Here is an 11,045-nt window from a genome sequence, read left to right as displayed (position 1 = left end):
TTCTGGTCTTCATTTTAAGTGACATAGTGAACAACCTTTCTAGTCCAACTTTGTTCTCTGGGGAAAATGTATTTTCTCCTCCTTGATTATCGGCTATATGATCTTTTTGTACTTTGAGTCTTCGGAGATGGAAGTGAGCAGGCGTACTAAGCATTCTCCTCTCGGATTGATACGTGTTCGGCTTGAGATGCTCATGCTGCACTGTACATTTGGTTTTCATTTCCTTCCCTGGCCTCAGTTTCTGGCTGCCTTACTTCGTGTGAACTCTCCCCAGTCAGTGATGTCACATGTGGTCATAGAAATATGGTAGCCAATAACCTGGATAATTAAGCAATGTGTGACATTTGAACTTTGTCTAGAAGCCTTCAGTCCTGGTTGTCATAGTTCCCTCCTTACATGTTAGTGCCTTTGCCGACATTTAGCCTTGCCTTTTCTACAAGTCTTTCCTTTCTGAGTTAAGGTTCATATCATCTTTTATTACTATAATTCTGTAAGATCAAACCATTAATTTAGAGAAATTTTTTCCAGGTGAACTATACTTCTTTCAAAACATCTTCCATTATCACACCTCTGAAACTTATATTTAATCTTTGGAAGCTGAATGACTGCCAACATGTCTTTCACAGTTATCCCCAGTAATTTCATAATCATAGTTCTCTGAATGTGATCAGCAGGTAAACACATGACCTTTTTCTTTTAATTCTTCCTTGACAAGGCCCAATGATCCTTTGGATAATTATAAAGTTCCCATCTCTGCTGTCTTCCCTCAGAGGTGGCTTTGTTCACGTCTTCCCATCCCAATTTAATATTTCCTTCATTAAAACCTTGACAACCATCAGTTCTACCTCTAATATTTGAACATACTTTCTTTTCATTTTATATATGATTATTTTTTGTTTCCTTATTTATTATTAATTATTTCTTATGTTTCATATAAAGAATTCTGATTGGGCTGACAAGATTCACACCTATAGCCCATACTGGCTTCTCCCCTTCTTAGATGTACCAAAGACATCTGGAGTTATAGACATCAATCTTGAATATCACCAAGGGATTGTGTTAACTTTATTGTGGTCTAGTCAAAAGGGGGTTTAGCAATGTGATTGTATACTCAGCCCTGTAAAGAAATAAAACCCATGTCAGGTTATCTCCTGTAAGCCCTACAGGCACAGATGGAATGCCATGAAGTTAGCTCCAACAGAAAATCTAGGCAGCTTCAAAGTTGACTGAGTGCCCAAAGGCTATTTGAGTGGCATGACACTACTGTAGCTAACCCCAATCTGGCTCACACTTTGACAGTAGCTTGTAAGATGTGGAGCAGGAGATTAAGTTGTCTCATGCCTAGGTACATAACTGGTGGAGTTACTGACAAGCATTAAAAACTGTAATAGGGACTAGGCCTGCAGTTGTTCTTTCTGACCTGTTTCTGACCTGTTTTTGTTTGTTTGTTTGTTTGTGTGTTTGTATTTTGTTTGGTTTTCTTTTTAGCTTTTCGTGTTCATTGTGTAGTTCACTCCTTGTCCTTGCTCCACTTTCTTCAGGACAAAATGCTTTCATTCCCACAGTGCTGACTTTGCTTTTGGGACATTTATGTCTCTCTGCTTTGATGTCCTTTCCCCTTTCACTCAATGTATTTGTTTTCTGTTCTTGGATTTTTTTCCTTTTATATCAGTTTTCAAATCAATGAACCTAGCAGTAGTCAGTCATTGCCTTTCATCAGTAACACTCTGCATCCTAGTTCTTCTTGGTGAGTGGCATTGAACATAAGGCAAACTGACTCTGGTGACTCAATACCCAGTGCGCCCGTGAAACTGACCCACATTCATTTTTCTCTTCCTTTAATTTTTCCACTAAACAGTTCAAATGTCAATCGAAAATGCCAGGTAATCTCTTAAATATTGTTAAAAGATAATAAGACAAAGGCTTTGGTTCAAAAATAATTCATATTACAGTGCAGACAGCATGGTTGCCAGCATCTAATAGGACTTTAAGAACAATGAAACTTAAGACATTATTGTGAGGCATGATATTTTGTGCTCTTAAGTTCCAAGGTAAAGAGGACAATGCAGGAGGACCACAAGTTCAAGGCATGCCTGGGTACTGAGTGAGTTTGAGACCAGTTTGTACTGTTTAGTTAGACTTGACTCTAAATAAAAGAAGATATTCCTGTCAAGAAGAATAACATATACGTGTATCCATGCATAAATAAAGGAGGGATTTGATGTGTTGTTGAGACAGATAGAAAATGAGTTTAACATAAAAAGGAGAAAGAAAATAAATTCAATGTAATGTCATGCCCCCTCAATTGCTTTTCTTTCTTTCAAATGGCTATCCACCTGGATATTTTAAGAGGTTATTATACACAGATATTTAGGAAAGGCTGGGAAGGTATAGGCAAAATATACCAACATGATCTTGGAGTCTATTTTCTTAAGAGTGATCACATTACTATCAGGTATTGGGGGGCACCCTTGGGAATGATTTTCTTTCCAGAAGGGCAAATATGATATATGAGGACAATAGCCAAGTATACATCATGATCATAGAATTAGTAAAGTAGCGGCATGTCCTTTTTCTATTTTCTTTTAATAAGGAACATTTGACATTCAACCTCCCCCCTCTTTGTTTTTAGCAATGGATATGTAAATTATAACGGCCTTAGGATATGCAGTTAGGCATGAAGTCAATAAAATGGCTATCAGTGAATTGGGACGAAAAAACAAAAAGCAAAAAAAACTCATGCCATCCTGAACAGGAAACAAACACATTTCATTTAAGGAGTGTGAATTTTCCATGGAAATGAGAAAAGAGAATTCCTAAGAGAGCTTATTTCCTAGTCTATTTATTTCTGCCCTGTAGGAAGATGGTAATGGGAAATATTTTAATAACATTGTTAGCTGTAACAAAGACAGTGCTATTTTTGAATGACAATATCATATTGTCACTAGAGTCCCAAACATAATAAATATCTCGCTGTTGGGCCATGCACACCATTCTGAAACCAGACTGGCTGTGGTGTTTAAATGTCTTTGACCACCACATGTGTTCAGCAAATTCCAGATGTGCCTGCTGTCTGGGGAGGATTGGCTCATCCAACATCTGTGAGGACATGAGAAATGGGGGGAAAACAAGGATGTTTTGAAAATGTTTCCTGGGTGTCTTAAATCACTTTGTGTTATTGGGAAAGAATGGACGAAGGACAAAAATTATTTTCGCAGAGTCCTATGGCTTGAAGGATTTAGACTGAGGTCCAGTGTCTGGTAAGGACCGCCTCACTGCTTATATGGCAAAAAAGCCTCTTTTCTAAGGCCTGAGCATGCTCAGCACCAGTCAAGCTTAACCTGCTTCTACTGTTTCCCAAGGGTTTACATTAACTCTGACTTTAGAGAAGCAAAGCATCTGAACCATAGCACTGGGTACCACCACGTGGAACTCTGATTTGCTTTGGAAGAAGGTTATCTTCCACATTTCTGACTTATAGACTACATCTCTCATATAAGGCTTGGCAACTGTGATCAGTGAAGAACTGTGTGACCAGGCATCAATGAGCAGCCTAGAGAATGGACACCTATTGAGTGAGATGTGAGGATGGGAAAGACTGTGAAGCTCATGTATTCTCTTTAGGCAGACTACGCTCCCATGGGCATCCACTGAAAAGCTTGCAAGCTCGTTTTATTATTATATTTTAATAAGCATACAAAATGATAAATTTCATGATGACATTTTCAAGCATGCATCCCATAATACTTTGTTAATGCTTTTCCCCTACAGTGCTTCACTTCCTAGACTGCCCCCAATACTTCCTGTTTGGCTTTCATATTGTACATGAATGTATATATACACAAATATTTTAATTTTGCATTTCATACAAGGGAACATGCTAGTCTGTCTCTATTACATCTCAATATCTCTGCTATGCTCCTTTCTTTTTATTTATTTATTTTTTTGGTAGTTCCAGTCTTTATAGAGCCTTATCTCAAACATATGTACATATGCACACAGACACACATACATACATACATACATACATAGGCACTTATGCACACAAACACACTCATGCACACATATAAACACACATGCACATATATACACACATACAAATATCTACATGCACAGTCACACATAGTCGCATACATATGGGCACTCACACGCACAAACACATACACATATATACACACATATGTGTGCATGCACATAGATGCACAAGCATACACACACAACTGCACTCACACACTTATACATGCACATAAATGCACACATATACGCACACATACACAAATGCACGTACACATATATACATGCACACATATGTACAAATATACACATGCACAGATACACATATGAACATACACATATGTATGCATATACACATGTTCACCTGTACACACATACATACACACAGATCTATTTTTTTTTTTAAATCTTGGTCCTTTAAAGTTTGTAATGGGATAATTTTTAAAGAAATGGCTTTAGAATTTAAAGCAGTTAAGCTGGCCCTTCTTATAACTGGGGACATCTTAATGTGGATTGTAAATGGACTCTACTGTTGGCAGGTCTTTAAAATAGACTACCTCTGCATGACTCCAGAGATGTATTCAGGAGGAATCTATAAACACCCTTTAAATTTTCACAGCATGTTATAGTCATTATCGAGTTAATTTGTGTGCCCCCCAGTGTGAGAAGTACATTCTGATATCCTTTTGTGAAAAATGCAGACACTGGAGCATAATGGAGGTCATTTTACTTTCATTTTAACCCACTGTACAAAGTAAGACTTTTCTTTTAGTTTTCAATCACTAATTCCCTTTTATCATCAATGGAAATATAGACAGTACCTCTTTCATTGTTCAAATTACTAGCATCCAAACACAGAGAGGAAATTCACATTGTTTATAAGGAAAAACTATCAGTAAAAATAAGCTCTTCATAGGATTTTAACATATGTCTATAGTGATCGATTTGTTATGCCAGTACAAAATACATAAATAAACTGTGTAATACACACTATAGTTCTGATAATGACGAAAGTTCCTCAGAGGATATAATTCTTTCATGAGCTCACCTAACTTCATGATGTTACTAAGCTTTCTGTAATATCAGTTTCTAACTTGGTTTCATGTAACAATAATTAAAAAAAATCTTTTGCTGTAATATTTTCTCATTTTATCCACAAAATAGCAATCAGATAATCAGATCGGCATTGAGTATAACAAGACCAAAGCAAATGGCAATGGTAAAAGTAGTCCGTGCCTTCGTAAGACAAGTTTCTGACATAATAGTACACTCCATTCCCAGAATGCATTTCTGCATGCCCAATAACTAAGCCAGGACTGGATCAATACTGTCTTGTCAAACCTGCTCAATGATTTCCTAATACAGCCCAATGACATTGTCTTACACACAAAATTTTGAAAAATTTTTGCCATGTGAAAGAAATTCCTTTTCTATAAATGGCAGATGGAATGGTTTGGTCAGAACAGTAACCTTTGGGTGAAATTCTTAATGTCACCATTATCGTTTGCCTCTAAAGTTATAATTTAACTAAATGAATATTTTTGGCTTTCTAGATGATGGAAGAGAAAGGGAAATTTTTCTTAAAACATTTGCAAGACCTTGTATCTAAAATATACTTTTTATTTTAATTTTGGAAGAGTAGGTCATTTTATTAATATTTGAAACAAGGTATTACCAGTTTCTTTAATATACTCTTTTAACATACATTTTAATCATCTTCTATAATCATAATTCTTAGTAGTACTGGTGAAGTTCTTGATAGTAGATCGCTAATGTACCTGAGAAAGTTCTTTTTCATGAGACAAAATGATTTTCAGTATTAACTGAGGCCCACTATTCAAAAGTACTCATTTTGAGAGATTTCTATAAAACTAGAGTATAAAACAATTAAAAGCATATGATTTCATAACTGATTCAATTAAATTATTAGACATACCTCTCCTCTGAAGCTTCCTGGAGTGTGTTCTATGTATAATTAGGATTATGTAATGAATCTTAGGCATAAAAATTAAAGTTCAGAACCTAATCATATGAGTAATATATCTTAAATGTAATATGGAAAACAGGTTTAAAAATCAAATAGGTTCTAAAAGAACAACAGAAATATCTTAATAAGAAGGTTAAGAAATAATAGCTCTTTCAGCAAAATCTTGCTAGTGTATGAAATGGTGTCAGCGTTTGGAAGCTGATTATGGGATGGATCCCTGGATATGGCAGTCTCTAGATGGTCCATCCTTTCGTCACAGCTCCAAACTTTGTCTCTGTAACTCCTTCCATGGGTGTTTTGTTCCCAATTCTAAGAAGGGGCACAGTGTCCACACTTTGGTCTTTTTTCTTCTTGAGTTTCATGCGTTTAGCAAGTTGTATCTTATATCTTGGGTATCCTAAGTTTTGGGCTAATATCCACTTATCAGTGAGTACATATTGTGTGAGTTCCTTTGTGATTGTGTTACCTCACTCAGGATGATGCCCTCCAGGTCCATCCATTTGGCTAGGAATTTCATAAATTCATTCTTTTTAATAGCTGAGTAGTACTCCATTGTGTAAATGTACCACATTTTCTGTATCCATTCCTCTGTTGAGGGGCATCTGGGTTCTTTCCAGCTTCTGGCTATTATAAATAAAGCTGCTATGAACATAGTGGAGCATGTGTCCTTCTTACCGGTTGGGACATCTTCTGGATATATGCCCAGGAGAGGTATTGCTGGATCCTCCGGTAGTACTATGTCCAATTTTCTAAGGAACCGCCAGACTGATTTCCAGAGTGGTTGTACAAGCTTGCAATCCCACCAACAATGAAGGAGTGTTCCTCTTTCTCCACATCCTCGCCAGCATCTGCTATCACCTGAATTTTTGATCTTAGCCATTCTGACTGGTGTGAGGTGGAATCTCATACACTAGCAAGATTTTGCTGAAAGGATGCATATATAGCTGTCTCTTGTGAGACTATGCCNGGNCCTAGCAAACACAGAAGTGGATGCTCACAGTCAGCTATTGGATGGATCACAGGGCNCCCAATGGAGGAGCTAGAGAAAGTACCCAAGGAACTAAAGGGATCTGCAACCCTATAGGTGGAACAACATTATGAACTAACCAGTACCCCAGAGCTCTTGACTCTAGCTGCATATGTATAAAAAGATGGCCTAGTCGGCCATCACTGGAAAGAGTGGCCCATTGGACATGCCAAGTTTATATGACCCAGTACAGGGGAACGCCAGGGCCAAAAAATTGGGAATGGGTGGGTAGGGAAGTTGGAGGGGGAGGTTATGGGGGACTTTTGGGATAGCATTGGACATGTAATTGAGGAAAATATGTAATAAAAAATATTAAAAATTAAAAAAAAGAAATAAGAGCTCAGCAAATGTTAGCAAGTTGTATATTCTTGACTCAAGGGAACCTCAAATGATGAGAGTGGAAATCATCTTTAAAAGGATTGAGTTTGCTCAGAAACCTGCTGAGGATTTTACACACACTTTCTCATTTGAATACTCAAGCTATATGATGATATGTGGCTACTTCTGTTATACATGTGAGAAAATACATTGGCATTTTACTCCTTTAACAGAGCTTTCATAAGACTGGCTGGTTTAAATAATTGACACTTTTGCTTCACAAATTGGAAGTCCAGAATCAGAAATCACAGTGATAGCAGGATGGCATCCCCCTGTGGACTCCAAGGGGAGGATGACGTTCAAGTTTTTTTCCCCAGTTTAACAAAGACCTCTTTCTTATATGTACATGCTCAGGTTTCTTCCTTTGTTAAGGACAATGGCAATGTTGAATTAGAATTCCCAGAAAAGGTTTTGCTCTCACTTGATTACTCCTTGAAAGATTTTATATCCTTTCAAAAAACTTACAATGTATGTTCTGGGTTAAATTAAATAAACTCTTTGAGCATCTACTTCATGCTAGAGAATATGATTAGCATGTGGGAGAGAAGGAAAAATGATAGCATGATTTCTGGTAGGAGAAAAGTATAAATGTATTAATTGAAAACTGTTTCTTACTGAAAATGAAGTCAAGACCCTAGATAGCTGAAATATGCCAAGGAGCATGAAATTAAAAACCATAGAAAAGGGTTGACACAGAAGTTTTCTAGTCAAGAATAATGGATGAAATAAATGAGAAATGACAAAGAAACACATGGTCCAAGGTGCAGTAAGTCAAGAATCAAAGGTAGGGTGGGACCCTATGAAGCCAGAGAGCAGAGTGATGTGGTTCTCCAAACAACGACATGTTTTAGAGGTGAAAAGAATGCTATTAGATCCTTTTTGGGGAAATAATGGTTACTAGACCATTGAAATGTCCTAAGTTGCTTTACTTTTTGTTTTGCATCTGTATGTTCATATGCATATATACATGTATTTTTGCACATACATGAGTATGTATTGTTAATGACAGACAGACACACACACATATACACACACACACACAGCCATCAAACTTTTTGTTGTTGTTGTTAATTCCCACTGAGACCTGAAATTTGTTGATTAGCTCAGGCTGGTTGACAATCATTACCTTTGGGGGAGTTGTTTTAAAATTTTTAGATTCTCCTGAAGGAGACTTAGTGGGATAACAAAGTCTTCATAAGGGAGGTTGTATATCCAGCAGTAGATGGCCAACCAAAAAATTAGCTCAGCAGCATCTGGGAGAATTCCTTGTCTCCTCATATTATGTCATATCAAGTCAGGGTGTTTGCTGTTTTTATAATTCTGCCACTTTCTTTCTTTCGTTCTTTCTTTCTTTCTTTCTTTCTTTCTTTCTTTCTTTCTTTCTTTCTTTCTTTCTCTCTTTATTTACATGCTTACTTACTAACATAATTTCTTTCTCTGTTTTTACCCTACAGGTTCTTTGCGTATATGTTATGGCTTCCAATTTACTGGTTTTATAAGAGTGCTGAAAGGATTGAGTCTCTCAGTCTATATGTTTCATGTGTCTTATTCTTGGGGTCTTTTTGCTTTGTTTATTTATTTTATTCAGATAGGCTAGTTTTTGTTTCATCTTATTTTATGTTATTAATATTCCTTACATGCCTGTTTACTTTCTAATGAGATATAGAAGGGGGTGGTTCCAGATGGAAGTAGAATAGGGGAGGAGCTAGGAGGAGTAGATGATGTAAAACTAGAATGAAAACCTAATATGCAAGAAAATAAATTTTTCATGAAAGAAAAAAAAAGCCAAAAGAAAAGAGAGGGGGAAAATATGAGAATTTTTTTTAAAAAACTAGAAAACCAATGAAATTAGTGACTCAGTATACCAGGTTAATCAATGAATATGCCAGATTTATGTACTGGGTGTTATAGAAAATCTTTGACAATGTATCAAGAGAAAAATTACACAGTTCTTGAGAAATCAGGGAAAAAATTAAGAGAAATTGAAAAATAAGAAGAAAGTTTATTTTCAAAAATGATTAAGGAATAAATATGCAACTTTCTGTCATAGAAATGAGGCTGAAGCATAGAAAAGGGTCATAAGGATAAATTCTCAGAAGTTGAGATGAAGGTCTAAGCACACATATGAGATCTTAGCCCAGAGCACAATTATATGTCCTGTATGTGCACAAAGAGAGCATAAGGGAGATGAGGATGCCTGTACATGGGAGACTAGGATGCCTGTGCAAGGGAGACTAGGATGCCTGTGCAAGGGAGACTAGGATGCCTGTGCAAGGGAGACTAGGATGCCTGTGCAAGGGAGTGTAGAAGCAGCAATCCTTGGAGTTGTATCTGATTGAGCAATTAGACATTAATTATGAAAAAGAGATTTTTAAAGGGAACAATATGAAGAGAGAAAACATTTTAGTGGATTATACTTTACATTGTATTATGAAGAAATAGTGTGTAAATAACCATCACTTGAAGAGACTGACCAAATAAGCAGATTCATATTATGGATACTGTGTAGATGCTTATATTCTACTATAAAAAGATGGGCAATATTGAAAAAATATTTATTTGTATTAATACCTCAACAATAACAAGATTTCTAATTATTTTTATTATCACTAAATTATATCTTATTAATAGTTACCATAAATGCTTAGTAATATTACAATGAATATTACCTCTGTATAGTACTCTAATCCAGTTCTTTTCCATCAGAATAAAAGATGTTTAGTAATAATGATTGTGTAAATTTCATGTATACATGTGATATCTTAAATTAAAAGTCTATGAGGACTAGAGATACCACTTAAATTGGGATGTCATAGTACCTACCTTTTTAAAAGACTACATTTAAAATGTTGCCATGTTTTAATGCAAATTACAAAAAATTCTCTCAGAATTCCCTTGACTATTTGTGCTGGAAATAAAAGTATCCAGCATGGGAAAAGTGACATTTGAAATTATTGAGTGCAATTATATTTTCTGTGTCATGACTGAAAGATGAGTAATTCACCCCACATACACTCAATTAACATTCATATTCCTTCTCCTTGTCGGGAGCACATAATGGATGGATCTAGAAATTATCATTCTGAGTGAGGTAACTTTGTCACTAAAGAATATACTTGGTATGTACTCACTGATAAGTGAATATTAGGCAAAGTGCGTGGAATGGCCATGGTACAACTCATGGACCACATGAAACTCAAGAGGAAGGAAGACCAAAGATGGGATGCTTTAGTCTTACTAAGAAGGGGGAATAAAATAATCAAGGGAAGTAGAAGGTGGGAGGGACTTGGGAGGAAAAGAAGATGGGGAAGGGAAAAAAAGGGAAGAATCAGGTTTGGGAGATGTAGATGTGCAGAGGGTCAGGAAATTGAACAAAAGTGTATAACAATGGGAGATAGGGAACTGGGGGTAGCAACCAGAAAATCCCCGCTGCCAGGAAAGCAAGAGCCTCCCAGGAAACCATGGGGATGGCATTAGCTGAAATAACCCACAAAGGGGAGGGAGAACCTGTTGAGACCATATCCAGAGGCTAGGCATGGCCTCCCTGGTTGAGGGAGTAGGCCACCCACCCATGTCCAAAATTTTAACCTAGAATTGCTCCTGTCTAAAGGAAATAAAGAGACAAAGAGAAGAGCAGAG

Source organism: Mus caroli, chromosome 17 (assembly GCF_900094665.2).
Source record: "Mus caroli chromosome 17, CAROLI_EIJ_v1.1, whole genome shotgun sequence".
Taxonomy (NCBI): Eukaryota; Metazoa; Chordata; class Mammalia; order Rodentia; family Muridae; genus Mus; species Mus caroli.
The sequence above is the reverse complement of the archived record's forward strand: the minus strand, read 5'-3'. Positions refer to the sequence as shown.